General features: G+C 45.9%; 1 long non-coding RNA gene across 1 annotated transcript in view; it reads left to right on the forward strand.

Moving 5' to 3' along the window:
* The first annotated feature begins 468 nt into the window (after positions 1-468).
* LOC138357261 (uncharacterized) overlaps positions 469-13,237 on the forward strand; it is a 591,549-nt gene continuing 578,780 nt past the window's right edge. Inside the window, exon 1 of the long non-coding RNA XR_011224861.1 lies at positions 469-603. This is a non-coding gene — a long non-coding RNA (uncharacterized lncRNA). The remainder of the gene's footprint in view (positions 604-13,237) is intronic.

Raw genomic sequence — 13,237 nt, forward strand, 5'->3', positions numbered from 1 at the left:
CGGTATAGTACGAGGGTATAGTAAGCCCACGTGGGTGGTTAACGGTATAGTACGAGGGTATAGTAAGCCCACGTGGGCGGTTAACGGTATAGTACGAGGGTATAGTAAGCCCACGTGGGCGGTTAACGGTATAGTACGAGGGTATAGTAAGCCCACGTGGGCGGTTAACGGTATAGTACGAGGGTATAGTAAGCCCACGTGGGCGGTTAACGGTATAGTACGAGGGTATAGTAAGCCCACGTGGGCGGTTAACGGTATAGTACGAGGGTATAGTAAGCCCACGTGGGCGGTTAACGGTATAGTACGAGGGTATAGTAAGCCCTCGTGGGCGGTTAACGGTATAGTACGAGGGTATAGTAAGCCCACGTGGGCGGTTAACGGTATAGTACGAGGGTATAGTAAGCCCACGTGGGCGGTTAACGGTATAGTACGAGGGTATAGTAAGCCCACGTGGGCGGTTAACGGTAGTGAGGGCTGGCAACGGTGGCGGGTGTGTGGCTGCCGACCTGCCTCAGTGTGCTGGCCGGGCTCAGCTTGAGAGGTGGTGCGCTGTGACGCTCGCTCCGCGCCGCGCGATTGTACAGTGGAGTTTTTAGTATCCAGGTAATTTTGAGGCGTGTTTACGTTCCCGTGTGTGAGAGATGCCGTGTGGTGGCCGGCTCTAGCCGACACAGGTTGGATATCAATGTTTATTTAAGAAGTACCTTGGTGCGGGATTGTTTATTTTCATCACTTAACGCTGCCCCGCGCTGGGCGGTGTAACTTTGGGCTTGGATCCCCTCCACCTGGGCGGCCACTCCTTACAAGGAGGCCCTCACACCTTAACTTTCACTAGTCCCAGTCTTGCCTTTCGTTGGGGAGCCCGTGCGGCGAGACAAGGCGCTCGCAGCGTCATCAAAACAACCGAGAAATGTTTTAAAACTTTGCGTGAAGGTATCCCTCTGGCCCGGCCAGTCCCCGCTCACTGGCCCACATCTTGAGATGCCAGATTTCTTATTGTACGAATACCCGATTTTTTCCCGCCAGACGAGTAAGAGGCGGCGGCCCCGAGCTCCAGGAGCTGAATAAGCAACACTATAGTCTTGTTAGCCCACCGTCTACCACCAGGTCAAGGGTTCCACTGAGGGTGTACAGGTATCGGGGTCAGACTACCAGCAAGGTGTTGGGTGACACGCTAATCCCCCGAGGGCTCCTGGAAGACCTCGTGAAACGTTTGTTGTTGCTTCTTGCCTCTACACCTCTTGCTGTCTTGCTGCTTCCCCCTCCTCCCGCACAACGTTTCATTAATTGTAACGTTTGTTGCTGTCTATTGTAACGTTCCGGCCGCAACCCCTCTTGTGGAGCGTTTGGCGCTCGCCCTATATATCTCTCGGTGTATATTAACTACCCTCACACCTCGTGGAACGTTCGTTGCCCCCTTGCAACTCTGGTGGAAGGTTTGTTGCTCTCCTTGTAACTCCGGTGGAACGTTTGTTGCTCTGGCGGAACGTTCGTTGCCCCTCTTGCAACACTGGTGGAACGTTTGTAATCACCCTTCCCCTTTTTTTTGCACCTCGTCCCATGCTTTATTATAGTCTAGACTGCATCATTTCCTATTCTTGTAACTACCTAGTACATGTAGATAAATTAATTATTGGCGTTTAATCGATTTCAAATGTTTACCAATGAAGTTTATAAAGTGCAGTTAGTCTATCAAGATAATTTAAATCAAAATGATTTTGGCATAAGCTTTGCATTTTGCAAAAGTACAGTGCTATGTGAGAGTCCAAAAGTTTTAGATAAGTGTCCAATTAGAAGAAAAGTGGAAATTATAATTGTGTGTATTTATTCAAGTGATAATCAAGACAAGTGCCGGAGTACAGCGTTGGTAAGTGTAATTTGCAGTTTCTTGTTTAGTTAGCGTCTAGTTCCTCCTGGGTGAGTTACGGGCTCACCATAGACCGTGCTACATGGACACTTCGTTCTGGGTAGCTAAATCTAAAACAACAACAACATCATCATCCTCCGGGGTACCTTAGGCCCGATGACTAGACAGTGATTACGTTAGTAATCTGTGAAGAAGCTGGACATTGGTTATTGAATATATTTGTTTGGTATTCTTAATGTTTTGACATTTGAAAATAAATGATGATTGTCTGTGCCTCGGTATTCATTATGGGGTTTCAGGAGAGTGGCATGAATGATGCCAAGCTCGGCCTTCACACCGTATTTATTATTAACATCTTTATTGATAAAATTAATTACAATTTTGCCTAATCTGAGGATTTTGATAGTCTTATTAAATTGAGGTTAATACTAGTATTCACTGTCACGCAGGACAGAGGGTCATACATAAGACAATAGGTCTAAACTGTAGGCTGAAGCACATATATATCATGGTTAGACCGTAACTACTAACTACTTTGGCCTCACGGTGGAAATCAAACACCACTTGTGTTCGAACTGTTTATGGAAGTTAGCTTTCTAGCTTTCGGAATTGCCAAGAACTCAACATTTCTTAGCCTGACTATGACCAAATTATTGTGCTAAATTTATCTTTAATTTTTTGCAAAGCAGGACGTAATATTCACGATATCGCAAGAAAAAAATATTTTTTTTTTATACTGGGTGGATCCGATGCCAGGGTCGCTAAAAATTTCATGACGGTTGCATTGAGAGCCTTCCACACTTAAGTGGGAGCAATGGAGGCAAACTCTACCTGCCCATGTTGGTCACCAACCCGTTAGCAATCACTCTCAAAATTGGGTGAGGATATCCCCAATCCTCGCACCTTAGGCAAACATAGGTATCATACTTTTATTTATTTAAATATACATATATAATTATATACTATACTCAGTTTGATGCAGAAATTGGGGCTATTATCAGTTGATACTTAATAATTAATCTCGAGAAGAATCGTGTAATTTTGCTTTAAAAAGGAATCAACTAGGCAAGTTTGTGCTATTTTTTTTGTATATGTAATTTCGAAAGCCAAATGAACAAATTCACAAGGGCCGTGACGAGGATTCGAACCTGCGTCCGAGTGCATCACGCAATTGTGATTTCTGTGTGTTCGAAAGACAATTTTTTTTCGTCGATATATGGATGACGCCTTTCTTAACTTTTAATGGTCGTTCACACTTTGAACAGTTTACTTCGTATGTGAATTAGAAATATTCCAACTTGATATTTACTTACACAGTTGAGGAAAGCTGTAAAATATCTTTGACTCAATAGTAACTAGCATTGGAGGTCAATCTGTTAAGTCAGTTTACCGTAAGCCCATATTTATAAGATTGGTTTTGCATCACCTTAGTTCGTTCAAAACTTTCAAAACTAACACACTCAAATCACAATAGCGTGATGTATCAAATGAGCAAGGCAAGGCATTAAGGCAGCGTCTGGGATGCTCCCGGACGCAGGTTCGAATCCTCGTCACGGCCCTTGTGGATTTGTTCTTTCGAAACTAAATACAATCACGGATGAACCCACCTACCTCCCCCCCCCCTACATAGCCTAGGCCTGGTGTCATCTGTTATGGGCGTGGGTAAAACTTGTAGTATTGTTAATGTTCGCAGATTTTCACCCCATTTCCCGGCAGCTGTTGGTGTCCGACCAAAAAGTTGTAAGACATTGTGGGTGATTTGATGATTTATATAAATAAGTAAAAATACTTATTGTAAAGTTTGTAACATAAACGGAGCTTATTTTTATTTATGAATGATTATTATTATTGTTCACTCTGGTGAGGTACTCTCCTCAAGCAGCAGTCATCATGCACTCTGGTGAGGTACTCTCCTCAAGCAGCAGCCATCATGCACTCTGGGGAGGTACTCTCCTCAAGCAGCAGCCATCATGCACTCTGGCGAGGTACTCTCCTCAAGCAGCAGCCATCATGCACTCTGGGGAGGTACTCTCCTCGAGCAGCAGCCATCATGCACTCTGGGGAGGTACTCTCCTCGAGCAGCAGCCATCATGCACTCTGAGGAGGTACTCTCCTCGAGCAGCAGCCATCATGCACTCTGGCGAGGTACTCTCCAAGCAGCAGCCATCATGCACTCTGGGGAGGCACTCTCCTCGAGCAGCAGCCATCATGCACTCTGGGGAGGCACTCTCCTCAAGCAGCAGCCATCATGCATAAGGCCTCTCCCGTTTTTGTTATAGATTCAGCTACTCGGAACAAGTTCCAAGCAGCACGGGCTATGGTGAGCCCGTAGTGGACTTACTAGGCATCTCCCGCTGGGGGTCTCATCTTATGACACAATAGCTTGTGTGGCAAGTGTAGTGCTGGCAGTGTGAGAGGAACAGCGGCGTTCCTCCCACTGTGTGTGTGCTGTTCTTTATTGAACAGTTATAATGGCGGTCCCTTGCTGTTGTACCGTAGTCACATCGTACTGCATATTATTATGTAGGGTCAAGTGGATTGGTAAGAACATGAAATGCAAGAAGCGGGTATTCTTTAATGTAACTATGAAATGAGACGATTTTGTTTGAACATTGTCCTCGAGGGGGAGGGATTATCAGGGGGAAAGCGCCAAGCCATTACGCGACTATACAGCACTTGGAAGGGGTCAGGATAAGGATTTGGGATGCGAAGGGGGGGGGGAAGGAACGGTGCTCAACGACATGGACGGTCGGGGATTGAACGCCGACCTGCATGAAGCAAAACCGCCGTTCTACCGTCTAGTCCTCGAGCTGTTAATAGTTCTCGTTGGTCCAGGGTTTCGTGTTAATGATATACATGTAATCTAATAATTGTTTATCATATTGCAGTAATGATAATGACACGCTTGAGAAAAGTTATAGTAAGGCCTAGGGTATTGACACTTGACCTTGGTGTGTAGTTTCCAAACCTCTGCTAACCTGCAGGGGTGCCATAGGCACAATCAGAGAACACTGTATAAACATCAGAGGTCCGCGGTTGTTCAACGTCCTCCCAGCGACTATAAGAAATATTGCCGGAACAACCGTGGACATCTTCAAGAGGAAACTGGATTGTTTTCTAAGAGAAGTCCCGAATCAGCCGGGCTGTGGTGGGTATGTGGGCCTGCGGGCCGCTCCAAGCAACAACCTGGTGGACCAAACTCTCACAAGTCGAGCCTGGTCTGGGGCCGGGCTTGGAGTAGAAGAACTCCCAGAACCCCATCAAGCAGCTAACCTGCTGGATCAGTCCAGCAACCTTTAACAGTCTCCGTGGTGTAGTGGTAAGACACTCGCCTGGCGTTCCGCGAGCGCTATGTCATGGGTTCGTATCCTGGCCGGGGAGGATTTACTGGGCACAAATCCTTAACTGTAGCCTCTGTTTAACGCAACAGTAAAATGTGTACTTGGATGAAAAAACGATTCTTCGCGGCAGGGGATCGTATTCCAGGGACCTGCCCGAAACGCTACACGTATTAGTGGCTGTACAAGAATGTAACAACTCTTATATATATCTCAAAAAAAAAAAAACAGGAAGCCTGGTCGACGACCGGGCCGCTGGGACGCTAAGCTCCGGAAGCACCTCAAGGTAACCTGCGCGAAGATTGGTGGTTGCTGCCAGAGGCGGCTAGTTTATTGTGCACCCCATACTCATCCTGTGAGCGGTAGCGCAAAATGCATTATAGAAGGCACAAAAACCAGACGATTTACAGGGAGACCTGGTCGGAGACCGGGCTGCGGGGCCGTTGATCCCCGGAACCTCAGCAAGATAGCCACAAACAAGATAGGGGGTATGGAAACTGAACACCCAATTAGTTGTAACTATTTAGGTCTGCTGGAAGGAGTGTTAAATATTGGTACTCTGATGCAGACAGGGGACTAGTCTATGAACTTTTCACACCAGCCGATTGTGAGGGTTCGAGGCCCCGTGGGTTGGAGATTAATGCCCCCCCCCCCAAATATAGGCCTACAATCTCGCCTGTAGGCCTACGGGTTAGTGTGTGTAGTCACCCGAGGTGAAAACACACCCTCACCGACCCACCAGATCAAAACTACCCCCCCCCCCCCCCCAGTCTTCCTGGAGCACTCGCGTTATAGCCCATCATAGTTTAAAGTTAGTCGTGATGTACAAGTTGTGTTGCTAGCTCCACAATCATGTTTTCCTCCTCTGTACGGTAGCCAAGGTTCGGGCAGTTACGTGCTGGGGGGGGGGGAGGAGGAGGAGGAGGAGGAGGAGGAGGAGGAGGAGGAGGAGGAGGAGGAGGAGGAGGTCTTGACATTATCTGAAATCAAACGCAGTTTACGTGTCGGTCAACTGAGTTGACGGGGGTCAGGCTAGACCCGCGGTCGCCAACTTTGCGGATCTCACGAACCACTAAAATCATACTTTTAAGTCCCGGGGACCACTAATAATGACTTATCTCCGGCAGTCAAGTTGTTCAAGCAATTACTTGCGTTTGCATATTTTCACACATTCTTTGAAAATATTATAACTCTCACAAGTCAAGCCTGGCCTCGGGCCGGGCTTGGAGTAGAAGAACTCCCAGAACCCCATCAAGCAGGTATTAGTGGTTTCCTAGCTAAATCCGTGTGTTTTGATTGACACTGTCTTTCGAGTGTGGAAGGTTTCATGGGACACTCTCAGCAGCCGGGGATGCAGCTCTGCCAGGTTCTTGAATAAATCCAAATTTCAAGTTGTTTGAATCATATTTTCTTGATATTTTGAGTTTTTTCTTCTCCTGACCTGTCAGGTCAGGAGAGCGCCTGACAGCTGAGTGGACAGCGCTTCGGATTCGTAGTCCTGAGGTTCCGGGTTCGATCCCCGGTGGAGGCGGAAACAAATGGTCAATTTTTCTGATGCCCATGATGCCCCTGTTCACCTAGCAGTAAATAGGTACCTGGAAGTTAAACAGCTGCTACGCGCTAGTTCCAAGGAGTGTGTAACAAAGAGGCTGCCTAGTCGAGGACCGGGCCGCGGGGACGCTAAGCCCTTAAATCATCTCAAGATAACCGCCTCCAGTTGGAATGTTGTTGCTAATGGTGGCTGGCGAGGACTGGAGGCTCTGAATGGTTGATCAGCTCACGCTTAAGTCACGTACATTACTATTGTTGTTGTTATCATTAGTTACATTATCATTGATAGTTACATTATCTTTTGTAGTGCTGAAGAAATGCAAAATATTCCTTTGTTTTTTTCACTCATTACGGTAGTGAAAAAAATAGTAAATACCAGCATTATCCTCACTTTAATAAGACTTTATCAAAATCCTCAGATAAGGCAAAATTGTAATTAATTTTGTCAATAAAGATGTTAATAATAATAATAATAATAATCGAATCTGAAACCAAACAAGAAATTATAGTTATTAAAGTCAAACTATTTGGTACCATTAAATATAATAGTTAACGAATATAGTTACATACAATACACAAATAAAATAAAACATTCAGAATATAAGAATTTCTTAGAATATTATTTTGTTTATTATTAATAAAAAAATACAAATGTCTAGATTTTTCTGCGGGCCACAAATTTTTTTTTCGTGGACCACAGGTTGGCAACTACTGGAATGCATGCTGGCATTCTGGGGCCAGATTCATGAAAGCACTTACGCAAGCACTTACGAACCTGTACATCTTTTCTCAATCTTTGGCGGCTTTGTTTACAGTTATTAAACAGTTAATGAGCTCCGAAGCACCAGGAGGCTGTTTATAACAATAACAACAGTTGAATGAGAAGTTTTCATGCTTGTAAACTGTTTAATAAATGTAACCAAAGCCGTCAAAGATTGAGGAAAGATGTACACGTTCGTAAGTGCTTGCGTGAATCTGGCCCCAGAATAGTAACGTCCTTGAAATGCCCAGATTGTATGATGCTGATTGTATGATGCTGATTGTAAGCTAAGTTAATGACTTGTGATCTACAGTCAAGACAATTATAAATGCACATATATATTCAAGAATAGTTTATGACGATTAAAACCAAAGAGTGATTTATGTCGTGATGCCGGATCATAATAACTTATTACTGTCCGAATTGCCTCTCGGCCGACCCCTCAAGCCTGTGACCAGGAGGACTACTCCCCCACCACTCAGGCTGAGCCTGAGTGGGTTCACTAGCCTGACTGTCTCCGTGACCGTCACTCACTCCATTAATGCTCGGTGGGGGGGGGGGGGGGCTTGGTGGAAGTGCACCATACCTTTTTTTTGGTGGGGGGCACACCACCGGTTGGCTCAATATCTTAAACTGCAAACGTGATGGACATGATTCTAGAGAGCAGCGTCGAAAAACTGTAATCACTATAGTATGATGATGCGGGTGTCTGCACCAGTATCAAGACAGTATCAGTTATTCGGACAGTATCAAGTAAGACAGGGAGCCGGTCGGCCGAGCGGATAGCACACTGGACTTGTGATCCTGTGGTCCCGGGTTCTATCCCGGGCGCTGGCGAGAAACAATAGGCAGAGTTTTTCCCCCTATGCCCCTGTTACCTAGTAGTAAAATAGGTACCTGGTTGTTAGTCAGCTGTTACGGGCTGCTTCCTGGGGGTGGAGGCCTGGTCGAGGACCGGGCCGCGGGGACACTAAAAGCCCCGAAATCATCTCAAGATAACCTCAAGATAACCAGCCTAGGGGCTCCCCTCTCCTGTACTACAGAGGCCGTAGTGGTGACGACTTTGCAACCCGCCCTCTTACACATTACGTCGCTTTTCGCCCGTATGGGCACTCGGGCTGAAAATCGACGTAATTCAAAATGAAATCGGCTCACGAAAGTGACATAATGTCCCGTTTTCTGTTTTGGGTCCTCTGGCTTAGGCTGTTAGGTTAGGAGAGGAAACTTTCAATTAACGGTTTTGGTGACGTTCTGAAACCTTAGGAGAACTTCCTGCCCTCCTAACCTGCCAGACGACCCTTAACTTGCTGTTTTGGAGGAAAAAAAATAAACTTAATTGGAAAATAAATTTCCATTTTGAATTACGTCGCTATTGGGCCGTAGCGCATACGGGCGAAAAGCGACGTAATTGCTAAAAGGACGAGATGCACACAACAATATAACGTCGTCGTCGCCCTTAAATCAACACAATAACATTATAACGTAAGACAGCGAGAGAGAGAGAGAGAGAGAGAGAGAGAGAGAGAGAGAGAGAGAGAGAGAGAGAGAGAGAGAGAGAGAGAGAGAGAGAGAGAGAATTATCAGAAGAAAGCACCAAGCCATTACGACTATATAGCACTGGGAAGGGGTTTGATTAAGGATTTGGGATGGGACGGAGGGGGGGGGGGGGAGAGAGAAAGGAATGGTGCCCAACCACTTGGACGGTCTGGGATTGAACCCCGACCTTAATGAAGCGAGACCGTCGCTCTACCGTCCAGCCCAAGTGGTTGGACCGTAAGACAGCGAATGAGCTGGAATAATTGTAATTGAGTCTTCGGAGTGTAGCTTATTACTGGGCTTGGCGATCTTCATTGTTTGCTTGTTAAGCAACACTGGTCTTCTCACCCCCCCCCCCCCCTCCCCCAACGTAACTCGGCCTGACTCCTGCTCCCTCCAAATGCCTACAACTGGGCTTATTATTACATTTAAAATGTTATGCTAACAGAAAGTTTTGGCAAATATTCCCAATTTGCTAATAGTAGTAGTAAATGTGGGTCACCAGGAGGCATGGCAGGATGTGCAGAATACCCCCGTTGAAGAGCAGAGGTGCAACAGGTACTCTGAGAGAGAACTATCAACATCAGAGGCCCGAGACTGTTCAACACGCTTCCACTACACATAAGGGGCATAACTGGCCGACCCCTCACAGTGTTCAAGAGAGAACTATCAACATCAGAGGCCCGAGACTGTTCAACGCGGTTCCGCTACACATAAGGGGCATAACTTGCCGACCCCTCACAGTGTTCAAGAGAGAACTGGATAAACACCTCTAAAGGATACCTGATCAACCAGGCTGTGATTTATACGTCAGGCTGCGAGCAGCCGCGTCCAACATTCTGGTTGACCAGTCCAGCAACCAGGAGGCCTGGTCGACGACCGGGCCGCGGGGACGCTATGCCCCGGAAGCACCTCAAGGTAACCTCAAGGTAGGGGACTGTCACCTTACCGCCGCCTCCCACTGTACTTGTCATGTCACAGATAAGTCTTCGTCTTTCTGGAGAATATAAATTGGGTTTTCTCAGTCTCTCTTCATATGGAAGGTTTTTAATTTGCGGAGTTAACTTTGTCGGTCGGTAACTTTTTAAGGGAGCCGGTCGGCCGAGCGGACAGCACGCTGGACTTGTGGTCCTGGGTTCGATCCCAGGCGCCGGCGAGAAACAATGGGCAGAGTTTCTTTCACCCTATGCCCCTGTTACCTAGCAGTAAAATAGGTACCTGGGTGTTAGTCAGCTGTCACGGGCTGCTTCCTGGGGGTGGAGGCCTGGTCGAGGACCGGGCCGTGGGGACACTGAAAGCCCCGAAATCATCGCAAGATAACCGCAAGATTGTCATCTTACGCTGAATGTGTTCTAGTGAACTTCTCCATTCTGTACTATGGCGACCACAAGTATAACCTAAATGGGGCCTAACAAGAGCCCCAGCTGAAGAATAACTCCAATTGTTGTATTGCTATAGCTCGTAGAAATAAAACCCAATGTTGACCAGACCACACACACTAGAAGGTGAAGGGACGACGACGTTTCGGTCCGTCCTGGCCCATTCTCCAGTCGCAATCGACTTGAGAATGGTCCAGGACGGACCGAAACGTCGTCGTCCCTTCACCTTCTAGTATGTGGTCTGGTCAACTTGCTTTAGCCACGTTATTGTGACTCCTCGCCTGTAAAACCCAATGTCTTACTTGCCTTACTTCAAACATTTAGCCATTGATTTTTTGGCTTTAAATTTTTACTAATCATGAGTAAGAAACTGCAGAAAGTTTTCTCCTGTATTTTTTAATTATTATTTTTATCATATCTTGCAAATTAATATGATGCCGCTTCGCTGACAAGTGACACTTGACAAGTGACACTTGACAAGTGACACTTGACAAGTGACACTTGACAAGTGACACTTGACAAGTGACACTTGACAAGTGACACTTGACAAGTGGCACTTGACAAGTGGCACTTGACAAGTGGCACTTGACAAGCGGCACTTGACAAGTACTGATGGTGCAACCCGTCCTACAGCATGCTGAGGTTGCTCGCTGGATCATGTGGCAATTGACAGCTTTCAATTTTGTTGTATTCTGAATAATAAAAAATATTAACTTTCAATAATATAATTATATTAAATTAATATATTGTTCTAATTTATTGTGATGCGGCCTTTTTATGGGCCCTGGCTGAGCTGCAACATTGCACTATGGTCCATTGTAACTCCGGCTCTGGAAAATAAGACAACTAGCAGTCTCCGTGGCGAAGTGGTAACACTTGCCTCACATTTCGGAAGTGCTTTGGCCTGGGTTCGTATCCTGGCCGGGGAGGATTGACCGGGTGCCAATTCTTGACTGTAGCCTCTGTTCACCCAGCAGTAAATGGGTACCTTGGTTGTTAAATGATTTGACGGGTCGTATTCCGGGGAAAATTAGGATGAAAGACTTACCCGAAACGCTACGCGTGCTACTGGCTGTACAAGAATGTAACAACTCTTGTATATATAAATACATCAAAACAAATAACTATTATTTGTTTACTTGAGGCCCTAAGCACTTACTGATTTGTTTAATGGTTAATTCTGGGCTGGTTCCCAGTTATCAATGAATGGTATTGTATTTGATTTACAATATTTGTCTAGTCAAAATACTGAGTTCTTGCGAGGCAAGATCAAGTATAACATTTGGGGTTTACGGTTCATGCTCTGTGATACGGAAAACTGTTTTATTTAGAATTATATAAACTATATATCTAAATGTAGTATTTTCCCTTTGTAAATTGATGTAAATATGATCTTTATATTGTATATTATTTAATAAAAAGTTGGCAATTGACTCAGTGCTCTAGACAACCAATCAACTGCCCTTCTTGTAAGACTGCCACATATGATCGGAATATATATGTTGAGGTTATCTTGAGATGATTTCGGGGCTTTAGTGTCCCCGCGGCCCGGTCCTTAACCAGGCCTCCACCCCCAGGAAGCAGCCCGTGACAGCTGACTAACACCCAGGTACCTATTTTACCTTTAGGTAACAAGGGCATAGGGTGAAAGAAACTTTTCCCATTGTTTCTCGCCGGCGCCTGGGATCGAACCCAGGACCACAGGATCACAAGTCCAGTATGCTGTCCGCTCGGCCGACCGGCTCCCCTGGTCGCTGGTCGGACCAATAGGCATTATGTAGTTTACTTCTTAGGTTCTGTCTTGGGATTTAAGAACATGTCACCCGAATCCCACAAAGTTTAGGCCTCGCGTCAGTCACATTAGTCTACCCAAGATTGGCCAATATAACTGCATGTATATTTCTGAATAAGGTATTAGACTAGTACTTAACTTCCTATGCCATGTACGTCAGAGCAATTTTGTAATTTGCAGCGCCAGTGTGGAGAACTTAGGCTAGGTTAGGCCAGCACACACTAAAGATGTCATATAGAAGTTTGCCAGACCAGGCTTGGAGCCGAGATGTTTTGAGTAAAGACTATTTTCCAAGATGTTTTCAAGGAAAGACTATTAGTCTGTGCACCTTCATAGACAACAGATTGGGCATTTCAAACTGAATACACCAACAGGGAAGACGCCTATCACCACTCAACACGTAAAAATGGATACATATTGAATAAGTTGAGTCAGAAAAGACCTGATTAATTATTGGTTTTGAAATAGGGTTGTTAATGGAACAGGTTACAGGGATCATACCTTGAGGAGCTTCCGGGGCGTAGCGTCCCCGGGGCCCGGTCGTCGACCAGACCTTCTGGTTGCTGGACTGATCAACCAGGCTGTTGGACGCGGCTGCTCGCAGCCTGACGTATGAGTCACAGCCTGGTTGATCAGGTATCCTGGAACAGGTTACCTGGTATCCTGGAACAGGTTACCTGGTATCCTGGAACAGGTTACCTGGTATCCTGGAACAGGTTACCTGGTATCCTGGAACAGGTTACCTGGTATCCTGGAACAGGTTACCTGGTAGCGTATAACAGGTGTGGGATAGCTGGGCTGATGCAGTGGAAGGTTCGACATTTGAATAAAGTTGATTGGGTGTAATTATGAACTGCCTTGAATGAGCCAAATAGGCCTTCTGCAGTTATCCTTATTCTAACGTTCTCGTATGCGCAGGCGACTCAAGAAATCCGTGATCCATGAACATGAAGACAATGCTGGCTAACCATAAGTACGGCGGCGGTATAATACATGAACAGTTTAGAAAGTTAT

Source organism: Procambarus clarkii, chromosome 7 (assembly GCF_040958095.1).
Source record: "Procambarus clarkii isolate CNS0578487 chromosome 7, FALCON_Pclarkii_2.0, whole genome shotgun sequence".
In the NCBI taxonomy this organism is placed as follows: Eukaryota; Metazoa; Arthropoda; class Malacostraca; order Decapoda; family Cambaridae; genus Procambarus; species Procambarus clarkii.